At 41.0% G+C, this 12884-nt stretch overlaps 1 protein-coding gene and 1 long non-coding RNA gene across 7 annotated transcripts in view; one reads left to right on the top strand and one right to left on the bottom strand.

The window, feature by feature from the left end:
• LOC133664641 (F-box-like/WD repeat-containing protein TBL1XR1) overlaps positions 1-12884 on the top strand; it is a 104447-nt gene that overhangs the window by 35343 nt on the left and 56220 nt on the right. The window lies entirely within an intron of this gene.
• LOC133664698 (uncharacterized) lies at positions 8638-11425 on the bottom strand. Its single transcript, XR_009828608.1, has 5 exons — positions 11325-11425; positions 11210-11257; positions 10996-11098; positions 9273-9528; positions 8638-9079 (listed from the first exon to the last, which is right to left on the bottom strand). It is a non-coding gene; the product is annotated as an uncharacterized LOC133664698 (long non-coding RNA).

Below are 12884 nucleotides of genomic sequence, written 5' to 3'. Positions count from 1 at the left end.
ACGATTAGGGCTGCACGATTTCCAGAAAAAAAAACCTAGCCTATTTTTTGGACTATAAGACGCACTTGAAATCCTTTCATTTTCTCAAAAAATGACAATGCATTAGGGCTGGAAAATTAATCAAATTTTAATTTTGATTTCGATTATGGCTTCTCACGATTAGAAAACATAATAATTAAAGTTAAAGTACCACTGATAGTCACACACAATAGGTGTGGTGAAATTACCCTCTGCATTTGACCCATCCCCTTGTTCCACCCCCTGGGAGGTGAGGGGAGCAGTGAGCAGCAGCGGTGGCCGAGCTCGGGAATCATTTTGGTGATTTAACCCCCAATTCCAACCCTTGATGCTGAGTGCCAAGCAGGGAGGTAATGGGTCCCATTTTTATAGTCTTTGGTATGACTCGGCAGGGGTTTGAACTCATGACCTACTGATCTCAGGGCGGACACTCTAACCACAAGGCCACTGAGCAGGTCAACATAATAATAATCATAATAATCAACAAAAAACAATTAATGGGCCACGCAACGTGCATGAAAAATCTGGAGATTGTGACGCCACTGGTGGTAAAACGGATGAGAAGCGAATGAGTGGGGGAAAAAAAGAGCGCGTCTACTAGAAGTTTGGGATGTCATCTTTTTTGGTCACAGCGCTACTATGCCCCATCAAAAATCAATAAACTCAATTAAAAAAGTAAAGCATTTTTGATTTACGTGTTGACAAATCTGTGCACGGAGTCACATAATTGGCCAATAACTGAGAATATCAGGGACATTGACATAAATGTAAGTGAAATGTTGTGAGGAGAAGAAACATTTGTTTGGGAAAATAATGTGTCCGATACCATGCTGATCCAAACAATGTCGAGATAACCACTTGAAACAGTGACGAAACTACGAGGTTAAAGCTAGCGAGAACAATCCATACATCCACAACCCATCTTATCTGCTTGTGTTGTTGTGAACGACATCCTCGAAGTAACATCAATTTACAAACCGCAGTTGCAACTTGAGGGGCTCCCTCTTTTTTTTTTACAGCCTCATGTGAGTCGCGTCTTTTCTTGTCAAGCTGAGAAAAACAGCACAGCACACTTCCCCCTTCACAATCACAGCGCGATGCGCCACATCGGTCTGACTGCGCTGACAAAATAAAGGGTTTCAAAAAAAAGTACCTTACACAAGCATAATGTACTTTGATCACCTTTTGATACATTTACACAATGATTATGCTTTGACCTAAAATACTGGTCAAAATTGTCCAAAGATGTACTGTACCAATTAGAGATGTCCGATAATAACGGACTGCCGATATCAGCCGATAAATGCTTTAAAATGTAATATCGGAAACTATCTGTATCAGTTTCAAAATGATCGGTATCGGTTTCAAAAGTAAAATGTCTGACTTTTTAAAACCCCGCTGTGTACACGGACGTAGGGAGAGGTACAGAGCGCCAATAAACCTTAAAGACACTGCCTTTGCGTGCCGGCTCAAAGTCACATGATATCTATGGCTTTCCACACACACAAGTGAATGCAACGCATACTTGGTCAACAGCCATACCAATCACAACTGAGGGTGACCGCATAAACAACTTTAACACTGTTACAAATATGCGCCACACTGTGAACCCACACCAAACAAGAATGACAAACATATTTCGGGAGAACATCGGCACCGTAACACAACATAATACTATACCTTTTGCACTATATTAATTTATATTGTTATGTGTTGTCAACTTTGTACTTTTTTATGTCATTGCCTGAAATAAATAAATAAATGAAAAATAAAACAAATGAATGAAACACAACAGAACAAATACCCAGAACCCCTTGCAGCACTAACTCTTCCGGGACGCTACAATATACCCCCCCCACCCCCCCCCCCCCCCCCCCCTTGTTACATTGTTTAATGCATCCAGTGGGGCATCACAACAAAATTAAGCATGATAATGTGTTAATTCCACGACTGTATATATCGGTATTGGTTGATATCGGAATCGGTAATTAAGAGTTGGACAATATCGGAATATCGGATATCTGCAAAAAAAACATTATCGGACATCTCTAGTATCAATAAATGTAAGGTTTTTTTGCATTTAATTAACACACATTCTATTGCATTTTATTTTACACATTAAGCACACACTATTGGTAGCAAAATACATGTAAAAGGTAAAAAAGTGATTTAAAAAACAATTAAAAAGTTAAAAAACACATTTTATTGTTTTACATTGTTATTTAAATGTATTGTTAATGCTATTATTATTATTTTACTTGTTGCGATTTATTTGTTACTAATAATATATGTCAAGGTTTTTTGTAACTATATTTAAAATTGAGTTTTGGTGGTACAATACATACTCATGTTTTCAAAGTAATGAATACTTGTGTAATAAATGTGTTTAAAATATAAATCCAGATAATAGTGATTATTATTATCGTCCAGCCCCTGCAATGCACTTTAAAACACGATGCGCCTTGTGTGAGAATTATTACTGGTTGTGCTGACAGTGAAGCAATTTTATTTGGTACGTGGGATAAGTGTGACCTTTGGTTGGCAGTCACACATAAGAGATATACGTGGACTGCAGGTTGAAGCCTGTTCAATAAATGACTCTAGCAAGCACCGATAAAAACCAAAACTTTGATGTTTCATTGAGAATATAAAACATTAAACTTAACGCTCAAAAATCTGTCAAATTGTTTTTGTACGGCTTTGGTAATCTACAAAGCCGCAACGCTTGATGGTATGTCGGAGCATTACGGCCTCCGTAGGCATACGTACTGTGCTTCAACGTACGGGTATTATTATGGTGTGTGTATCAGGACCCCAAAGTTGCACCTATTAGGAAACATATTATCTGGCGTTTTGTTTCGCTATATTATTTCAAACCAACTTTCTTACCTTCTGGTACCTGCTGTTATGTATTTGGGATCTGCATAAGTCCCGAAAATTCACAACAGTGAGCGAGTGCGTGCGGCTATAAATCTAACGTAATGAACAAAAATTGCTTTGACATAGTAACGGCTAACTAATTACTTTATAAGGACAAACAACACATGACTTTACTACTTGAAACACAAATCATCTGAGTACTCTTAACACTGGTTATCTAGCTGTTGAACGCTTAGGCAACCGTAAGCACTTTGTATGTTTTTTATGATACCGGTATCAGTTCATCTTGATGATTGCGTTTACTAGATGTGCAACCTTACAGGAAACCCACGCTACGGGGGCCGCGGTTTCACTTCTTTTTCGGTACATTTTGGTAAAGAGAACAACTTTTTTCCCTCTGTTATTTCATTATTTTGATTGTCATCACAAACATTCTTCAGTAAACAAAGTGTTGGTATTGGTCTACTGATTATTATCAGACTTATCTTTCAAGTTAATATTTACTAAACAAAAACTTTCAAATGGTAAATTATTATTTGTATTCTTTGATTACTTTTATACATCAGTGTTTCTCACCAGTGCTTTGGCGAACAGCAAACGGGGACCCCACATTGTGGAGTTTTTTAAAACTCAAATATTGTAGCTTATATTTAATGAAAGTACATTAAAGGCCTACTGAAACCCACTACTACCGACCACGCAGTCTGATAGTGTATATATCAATGAGGAAATCTTAACATTGCAACACATGCCAATACGGGCCGGGTTAGATTAGTAAAGTGCGAAATATTCTGCTGAAAACGTCTCTGTATGATGACGTTTGCGCGTGACGTCACGGATTATGCGGACATATTGGGACACCATTGTGGCCGGCTATTAAGTCGTCTGTTTTCATCGCAAAATTCCACAGTGTTCTGGACATCTGTGTTGGTGAATCTTTTGCAATTTGTTTAATGAACAATGAAGACAGCAAAGAAGAAAGCTGTAGGTGGGATCGGTGTATTAGCGGCTGGCTGCAGCAACACAACCAGGAGGACTTTGAGTTGGATAGTAGACGCGCTACCGTGAGTACAGCTTTGGCTTCCAAACATTTGATCGCTTGCCCGTTACGTGCGTGCCGCTATGTGCATGTCACATACGTAACTTTGGGGAAATATATGTGCTGTATGAACTTTACGGAGGTGAATGGTACTTTGGGCTGTGGGATTGAGTGTGTTGTGCGGGTGTTTGAGTTGTATTGGTGGGTTATATGGACGGGAGGGGGAGGTGTTTGTTATGCAGATTAATTTGTGGCATATTAAATATAAGCCTGGTTGTGTTGTGGCTAATAGAGTATTTTAGTCATTCCCAACTGAATATCAGGTCCCACCCCGCTCTCACAGCATCTTCCCTATCTGAATCGCTTCCACTGCCCTCTAATCCTTCACTCTCACTTTCCTCATCCACGAATCTTCCATCCTCGCTCAAATTAATGGGGTAATCATCGCTTTCTCTGTCCGAATCGCTCTCTCTGCTGGTGGCCATGATTGTAAACAATGTGCAGATGTGAGGAGCTCCACAACCTGTGACGTCACGCTACTTCCGGTACAGGGAAGGCTTTTTTATCAGCGACCAAAAGTTGCGAACTTTATCGTCGATGTTCTCTACTAAATCCTTTCAGCAAAAATATGGCAATATCGTGAAATGATCAAGTATGCCACATAGAATGGACCTGCTATCCCCGTTTAAATAAATAAATAAATGATAAATGGGTTTGTACTTGTATAGCGCTTTTCTACCTTCAAGGTACTCAAAGCGCTTTGACAGTATTTCCACATTTACCCATTCACACACACACATTCACACACTGATGGCGGGAGCTGCCATGCAAGGCGCTAACCAGCAGCCATCAGAGGCAAAGGGTGAAGTGTCTTGCCCAAGGAAACAACGGACGTGACTAGGAAGGTAGAAGGTGGGAATCGAACCCCAGTAACCAGCAACACTCCGATTGCTGGCACAGCCACTCTACCAACTTCGCCACGCCGTCCCTAAGAAAATTTCATTTCAGCCTTTAAAAGCGGTTTGAATTTGAGGTACTGTAAAACTAATGTGTACCAACACATAAAACAGGTTTAATGATTATTTCAGGGACAAAATGTTTTTTATCCACAAACTTGAAAATTATTTGAACAAAAAGTGTCTGTCTGCAGAGTTTTTTAGTATATGTTATATCAGAGGAGTTGAATCTCTGCAGACACATAAAAAGTCTGTCAACTAAAGCTGCTGCTCCTTCTCAATGTTGTTTCAAACCTAGGCCCAAATCAAAACTGTTCTCGAGTTGCCAAGCCAGGCATATTTCTCACGAGAAATGCTGCCAAAAATTTATGCCGAAGTGAGGAATATCATAGCCGCACGATTAAGTCAAGACACTTACCAGAACTATACGTGTGTGACAGTCCATTACATCGTCGACTGGGAATTAAAAAGTGCCTCCCTGCAAATGTACTGTTTATCTGAGTTTGATACATTTTGTATTATTTGCACAGCTATGCTATTTTCATTTTACGTATAAATAATATTTTTCTATTTTATTTGTTATATACTGTAATTCTGTGCTACTTAAACAGTTTATTTTCTGTGCCGTTAATAGTAATACCCACAGTGTTTCCCATAAACTGCCAAGATACCTGTGGTGGTGGGGGCGTGGCTATGGGCGTGGATATGGGCGTGGTCACCATGACATCATCGAGTTTTTTGCATAATTTACTACAATGATATGATTTTTTCTAAAAAGGCTCAAAAAATGTATACTTACTAATTAATAATAACAGTTTTGTTTTAAACGTCCATCCATCCATCCATTTTACAATATAATTACAACACTTGGCCTAGTGGTTAGAGTGTCCGCCCTGAGATCGGTAGGTTGGAGTTCAAATCCCAGCCGAGTCATACCAAAGACTATAAAAATGGGACCCATAACCTCCCTGCTTGGCACTCAGCAACAAAGGGTTGGAGTTGGGGGTTAAATCACCAAAATGATTCCCGGGCGCGGCGCCGCTGCTGCCCACTGCTCCCCAAGGGGATGGGACAAATGCAGAGGACAAATTTCACCACATCTAGTGTGTGTGTGACAATCATTGGTACTTTAATCTTTAATCTTATGTACATATTTATATACACAATAAGTTATTCACTAAAATATATTTATTAATTGTGGTTCTTACAAAAAATATAGCTTATAAAAGCTAAAATGTCTCTTAAAGCTCTGCCCCTTTAATTAGTGCATACTAAATAATTTAACTTTAGCCTACTACTACAACCATATTATTTATCAGCAACATAAAGTGAAACAGAGGCAGAGGTGTCCTGCCACAGTCAGTAACAAATAAACAGAAAACAGTAATGGTCAAATACAAATAAGGCAACAAGAGAAGTATCCTACACTTCTCTTTTGTAAAGTAAATCTGAACAGCCTATATGGGCATCTACATCAACTATGTGATTTGCCTGAGAAGCTGGACAGGCCAAAAAAAACAAAAAAAACAACAATTATTTTATTTTTATTTTTATTTGTGGCGGACGTAATTCTTTCGTGGCGGGCCGCCACAAATAAATGAATGTGGGAAACACTGACCCATCTTGACTAACTGGGTTAATAAAAGTGCCACTGACTGTTTGCAGTAGAGTTGTCATTAGGTAAAATTTCGGTGAATCTCGCTCAAAAATGAATATCTTTATATGTATACTTTCACCGGAAAATATATTGATATACTCTTTCGTCCATATCGCCCAGCCCTATTATTGAGATGATATATCGAGATACCACAGCTTTTCTTCTCACTCCATGTTGAGAATCCACAGAGACAGAAAGAAGGCGCAACCACACTTGGTAGTTGATACTGTCACTTTATTGACTGTTAGCATGTCCCTCCCATTGCTCAGTGAGTACTGTTAAAGTCCTACTGAAACCCACTACTACCGACCACGCAGTCTGATAGTTTATATATCAATGATGAAATCTTAACATTGCAACACATGCCAATACGGCCGGGTTAACTTATAAAGTGCAATTTTAAATTTCCCGGGAAACTTCCGGCTGAAAACGTCTCGGTATGATGATGTTTGCGCGTGACGTCACGGGTTGAAGCAGACATTTCGGAATAGCACGGTGGCCAGCTTAAGTCGTCTGTTTTCACCACATAATTTCACAGTATTCTGGACATCTATGTTGGTGAATCATTTGCAATTTGTTCAATTAACAATGGAGACAGCAAAGAAGAAAGCTGTAGGTGGGATCGGTGCATTAGCGGCTGGCTACAGCAACACAACCAGGAGGACTTTGAGTTGGATAGCAGACGCGCTACCGTGAGTACAGCTTTGGCTTCCAAACATTTGATTGCTTGCCCATACGTGTGTGCCGCTATGTGCATGTCACGTACGTAACTTTGGGGAAATATATGTTTCTTGCTGACTCTGATGGCGGCCGGGGTGTCGTCGAAAGCTACAACGCCCTCCGCCGCCGCGCCGCTGTCCTCACCTGTCTGGGTTGACTTCCTCCGTCTCCGGGCCGCCGACTGCACCGATCATCGTGGTGAAGTCCTTCGTCGCGCCGTCGATCGCTTGAACGCAGGTGCGCACGGGTGTTGATGAGCAGATGAGGGCTGGCGTAGGTGGAAAGCTAATGTTTTTAGCATAGCTCTGTCAAGGTCCCGTAGCTAAGTTAGCTTCAATGGCGTCGTTAGCAACAGCATTGCTAGGCTTCGCCAGGCGGTACAGCATTAACCGTGTGGTTAGAGGTCCAGGGTTTGGTAGTATTGTTGATCTTCTGTCTATCCTTCCAGTCAGGGGCTTATTTCTTCTGTTTCTATCTGCAGTTAAGCACGAGGCTATCACGTTAGCTCTGTAGCTAAAGTGCTTCGCCGATGTATTGTCGTGGAGATAAAAGTCACTGTGAATGTCCATTTTGCGTTCTTGACTCCCATTTTCAAGAGGATATAGTATCCGAGGTGGTTTAAAATACAAATCCGTGATCCACAATAGAAAAAGGAGAAAGTGTGGAATCCAATGAGCCCTTGTACCTAAGTTATGGTCAGAGCGAAAAAAGATACATCCTGCACTGCACTCTAATCCCTCACTCTCACTTTCCTCATCCACGAATCTTTCATACTCGCTCAAATTAATGGGGTAATCGTTGCTTTCTCGGTCCGAATCGCTCTCGCTGCTGGTGTAAACAATGTGCAGATGTGAGGAGCCCTTCAACCTGTGACGTCACGCTACTTCTGGTACAGGCAAGGCTTTTTTATCAGCGACCAAAAGTAGCGAACTTTATCGTCGATGTTCTCTACTAAATCCTTTCATCAAAAATATGGCAATATCGCGAAATGATCAAGTATGACACATAGAATGGATCTGCTATCCCCGTTTAAATAAGAACATTTCATTTCAGTAGGCCTTTAACTAATTGGCTGTGAGTGTGTCCCTCCCATTGTTCAGTGAAATGAAAAAGGCTACATTTTACTTTATCCACTTACTGAAACAAACTATAGTCCTCTCAGTATTTTACTTAATTATTTATTTGAATACATTGTATATTGACCACGACATTTGGACAGCAATAGTCTGTATTCGTCACACAAGTGATCCTGCAACGATTGATGACACAGATTCTTCAGCTTCTCCTTCTGACGAACCAAATCATCACGCTTTTTAGGTTGATGTTCCTTTTGAAAATGGATCGAATTAATTTAGGAAAAGGCCGAATACAAAGACAAACAGTATCAAGCAAAAATAAAAAAGGGAATATACAATGTTGAAGCCTGGCACCTGAACTCATGGTATTAATGAGCACATTTGGAAGGCGGTGAAGAGTCCCTATACGTTTGTTTTTAAAAGAGCCAATCTATTAATCGCCAGCAATTACATTGACATAAAAGGCTACTGCAAGGAGTGTCACGTTCATGTCCATTTAACATGTGACAGAGAGCCTACAATTAATAGCCTAGTGGTGTTCAAATGCTGCATCAAAAACACAGATGACTCCCTGCACACTAGGCTGTTTAAAACCTTTTTGGTCTGGATACTTGCGTGTGCCCCAGAACTGTGCGAGGGCAGGATGCAAACAAATGTCTGGAGGGCATCACAGGCACAAAATCTTAAGGACTTGGGAGATCCAGAGCCAACTCTTCTGCCCAATTTGGCCACCCTGCACAAAGCAAAACAAGAAAGGGATGATTTGGAATTAGGTGACAGAAATCCAATGTTTTTCCTTGCAGCTATTAAAATACAGTTCACCTCACAGTGGTAGCATCAGAGACATTGGACTGGACACGTTTTCATGTCAGTACTGGAGTCAAACACAAATGCATGTGTACAAGATCTTCATAAAGAAAACTCACCAGACAGTATGTTTTGATGCAAGTGGATCAGTTGTAAGAAAACTGACAAGGCCAAATGGATACCCGCCCATATTGTCGTGTATCAGGGTGTTCTGACACAGCACGGCAGTCTCCCAGTGGTGCAAAGGTTGTCAGAGAAACATGACAAGGCCGACCGAATGGATTCATGCAGGTGCATCTGTCCCAAAAGAAGTTGAGTGATTTTTCTCTGGCTGTTCTAGGAGCTCTTGTAAAGTTGTTTTCTCCTCATCCTGACCTGAAAAGTTATATCAATGAAGGTTTAACATTTTACTTGGTAAACAAGATGCAAAACTACCACCTTGTTTTGTCAGAAAGAAAGAAAAAATAGGATTAAATATTTTTTTGTAAGGTCTTAAAGGCCTACTGAAATGAGATTTTCTTATTTAAACGGGGATAGCAGATCCATTCTATGTGTCATACTTGATCATTTCGCGATATTGCCATATTTTTGCTGAAAGGATTTAGTAGAGAACATCGACGATAAAGTTCGCAACTTTTGGTCGCTGATAAAAAAGCCTTGCCTGTACCGGAAGTAGCATGACGTCACAGGTTGTGGAGATCCTCACATCTGCACATTGTTTACAATCATGGCCACAAGCAGCGAGAGCGATTCGGACCGAGAAAGCGACGATTTCCCCATTAATTTGAGCGAGGATGAAAGATTCGTGGATGAGGAAAGTGAGAGTGAAGGATTAGAGGGCAGTGGAAGCGATTCAGATAGGGAAGATGCTGTGAGAGGCGGGTGAGACCTGATATTCAGCTGGGAATGACTAAAACAGTAAATAAACACAAGACATATATATACTCTATTAGCCACAACACAACCAGGCTTATATTTAATATGCCACAAATTAATCCCACATAACAAACACCTCCCCCCTCCCGTCCATATAACCCGCCAATACAAATCAAACACCCGCACAACACACTCAATCCCACAGCCCAAAGTACCGTTCACCTCCGCAAAGTTCATATAGTACATATATTTCCCTAAAGTTACGTACGTGACATGCACATAGCGGCACGCACGTACGGGCAAGCGATCAAATGTTTGGAAGCCGCAGCTGCATACTCACGGTAGCGCGTATCCAACTCAAAGTCCTCCTGGTAAGAGTCTATGTTGTCCCAGTTCTCCACAGGCCAATGGTAAAGCTTGACTGTCATCGTTCGGGAATGTAAACAATGAAACACCGGCTACGACGTAGCCGCTACGTGTTTGTGTTGCTGCAGCCGGCCGCTAATACACCGCTTCCCACCTACAGCTTTCTTCTTTGCTATCTCATTGTTCATTAAACAAATTGCAAAAGATTCACCAACACAGATGTCCAGAATACTGTGGAATTTTGCGATGAAAACAGACGACTTAACAGCTGGCCACAATGGTGTCCCAAAATGTCCGTGACGTCACGCGCAAACGTCATCATACCGAGACATTTTCAGCAGGATATTTCGCGGGAAATTTAAAATTGCACTTTACTATTCTAACCCGGCCGTATTGGCATGTGTTACAATGTTAAGATTTCATCATTGATATATAAACTATCAGACTGCGTGGTCGGTAGTAGTGGGTTTCAGTAGGCCTTTAAGTGAAGCTTCTTATAAATAACTATCTGTGGAGCATGCAAAATAACTATTACGTGTTATCACTATCGTGGCGTTAAGGTAATGATAGTTCTTTTAATCAGAAAGATGCAAGAAGTACCTGAGCGCACAAAAGTGTGTCGCCATTCCAGATGACAAGGGTGAAGAACAGGAAAAAGTGGATGCATGTGTTTGGATCCAGACTGACGTCCAACAGTGGGTAACTGAATTATGTGAGGAGAGCAGTTCACTAGCCATGAATGATGGGGATCGCAATAACATTTACGTCCTCCCTGAGATTATTCCCCATATAATAACACTTGTAAATTACTTACCACTCTGGGCAGGAATAATGGTGCCACTATTCCAGAGCACCACAGTCACTGAAAATTCAGCCGCGGTTGAAGTTCTAAAATTTAAAACAAGGTATTTTCAAACATGATAACTTACCTATAAGGATGAATGGTTTTATTGCTCGCCATCTTTCCTTTGTCGAAGGAAACATTCAGATTTGTTCTGCTAAACAAAAAATAAGACTCTGCCGTTGATCCTGCATTCACTGCAGAAGAGAATAGACAAAAGGATGCTTACCCCTGTAATGAGTCTGATGCTGCCACAAACACATGCCCAACAGATGAAGATGCTGTGGAAAACTGGAGAGGCCAAGTGGTTCCACCCAAAAAAGGAATGTGAGTTCTCTCCTTGTCTAGAATGGCTACATACAGTTCCATCTGCGGCCCGGCAAAAAAGTAAAGCTGCAATTGATAAAAAATGGAAACCATCAGCAGCCTCTTAAAGTCGTTTAATCAAAAGTCTCTTTGTGCATTTGATGCTTTTTGTCAGAGTTTATGTCGTTGTTTCTGTGACAGTATTTATTTTGAAAATATTGTAAGTTGTCGAGAACACAGCAACCAGTTCCTTAAACTGATAAAAGCCATCTCCACACAGGGTGTGACCCAACAGGTCTACGTAGAGAGGGCAAGACTCCTGAAGAAAATATTTGAAGCTGTCCAACTGACATCTAGTACACTACAAATAGATGCACATTGCGACATCTCTGCTACGATACAGAGAACATTGCAAAACGTTCCAAGTGCTTATTTGTTAAAACAATGTTCTTCACCGTATTGCACCCTAAGCAAACAAAGCAGAAGGACAGTTGCATTCATCTCTACTTCCATTGGTGTCCTCCAGACTAATGGCATTTCTCATCTTGCAACTGCTGTGGAAGAAGGACTCAGCATTCCTGACTCGGACTGCCTCCGGCCAATCAGAGAAGACACCAGAACATGAAATAGTATATGTGCAGGGAGGGTTACCATCAATTACAGACTGTGAGACCTGATTTGGATAGACATTGACCTTTTGTAGCCCTTGCTCAGCAACTCTATCACATAGGGGTGTCCACCAGAGAGGATTTCCCTTGTGATTTCCCTTCAACATGATGCTCCAAGGACAGGCTTTCACATAAAGGGCAGTCATTGCTTTTCGGGCAGGCTTGATCCAGCGATCTCTTGGACATTAGGTATCCTACTGTCTATGAATGTTCTCAGGACTCAAATCAATCACAACTGAACGGTTTGGTTTGTCTAAGAAGACTTTTTGCCTCTCTCATATTAGATCTGACCAATTTAAAGGCCTACTGAAACCCACTACTACCGACCACGCAGTCTGATAGTTTATATATCAATGATGAAATCTTAACATTGCACCACATGCCAATACGGCCGGGTTAATTTATAAAGTGCAATTTTAAATTTCCCGCTAAACTTCCGGTTGAAAACTCCTTTGGATGATGACGTATGCGCATGACGTAGCCAGTGAAACAGGGGTATGGCTCCCCCATTGAAGGCAATACAAAATAGCTCTGTTTTCATGTCATTATTCCACAGTATTCTGGACATCTGTGTTGGTGAATCTGTTGCAATTTGTTCATTGCATTATGGAGAAAGAAGCTGAGCAAGCAAAGAAGAAAGTTGTCGGTGCGAAGCGGAGTATTTTGCGAGGGAA

The sequence above is a fragment of the Entelurus aequoreus genome, linkage group LG14 (assembly GCF_033978785.1).
Source record: "Entelurus aequoreus isolate RoL-2023_Sb linkage group LG14, RoL_Eaeq_v1.1, whole genome shotgun sequence".
Classification (NCBI taxonomy): domain Eukaryota; kingdom Metazoa; phylum Chordata; class Actinopteri; order Syngnathiformes; family Syngnathidae; genus Entelurus; species Entelurus aequoreus.
The sequence above is the reverse complement of the archived record's forward strand: the minus strand, read 5'-3'. Positions and strand labels throughout refer to the sequence as shown.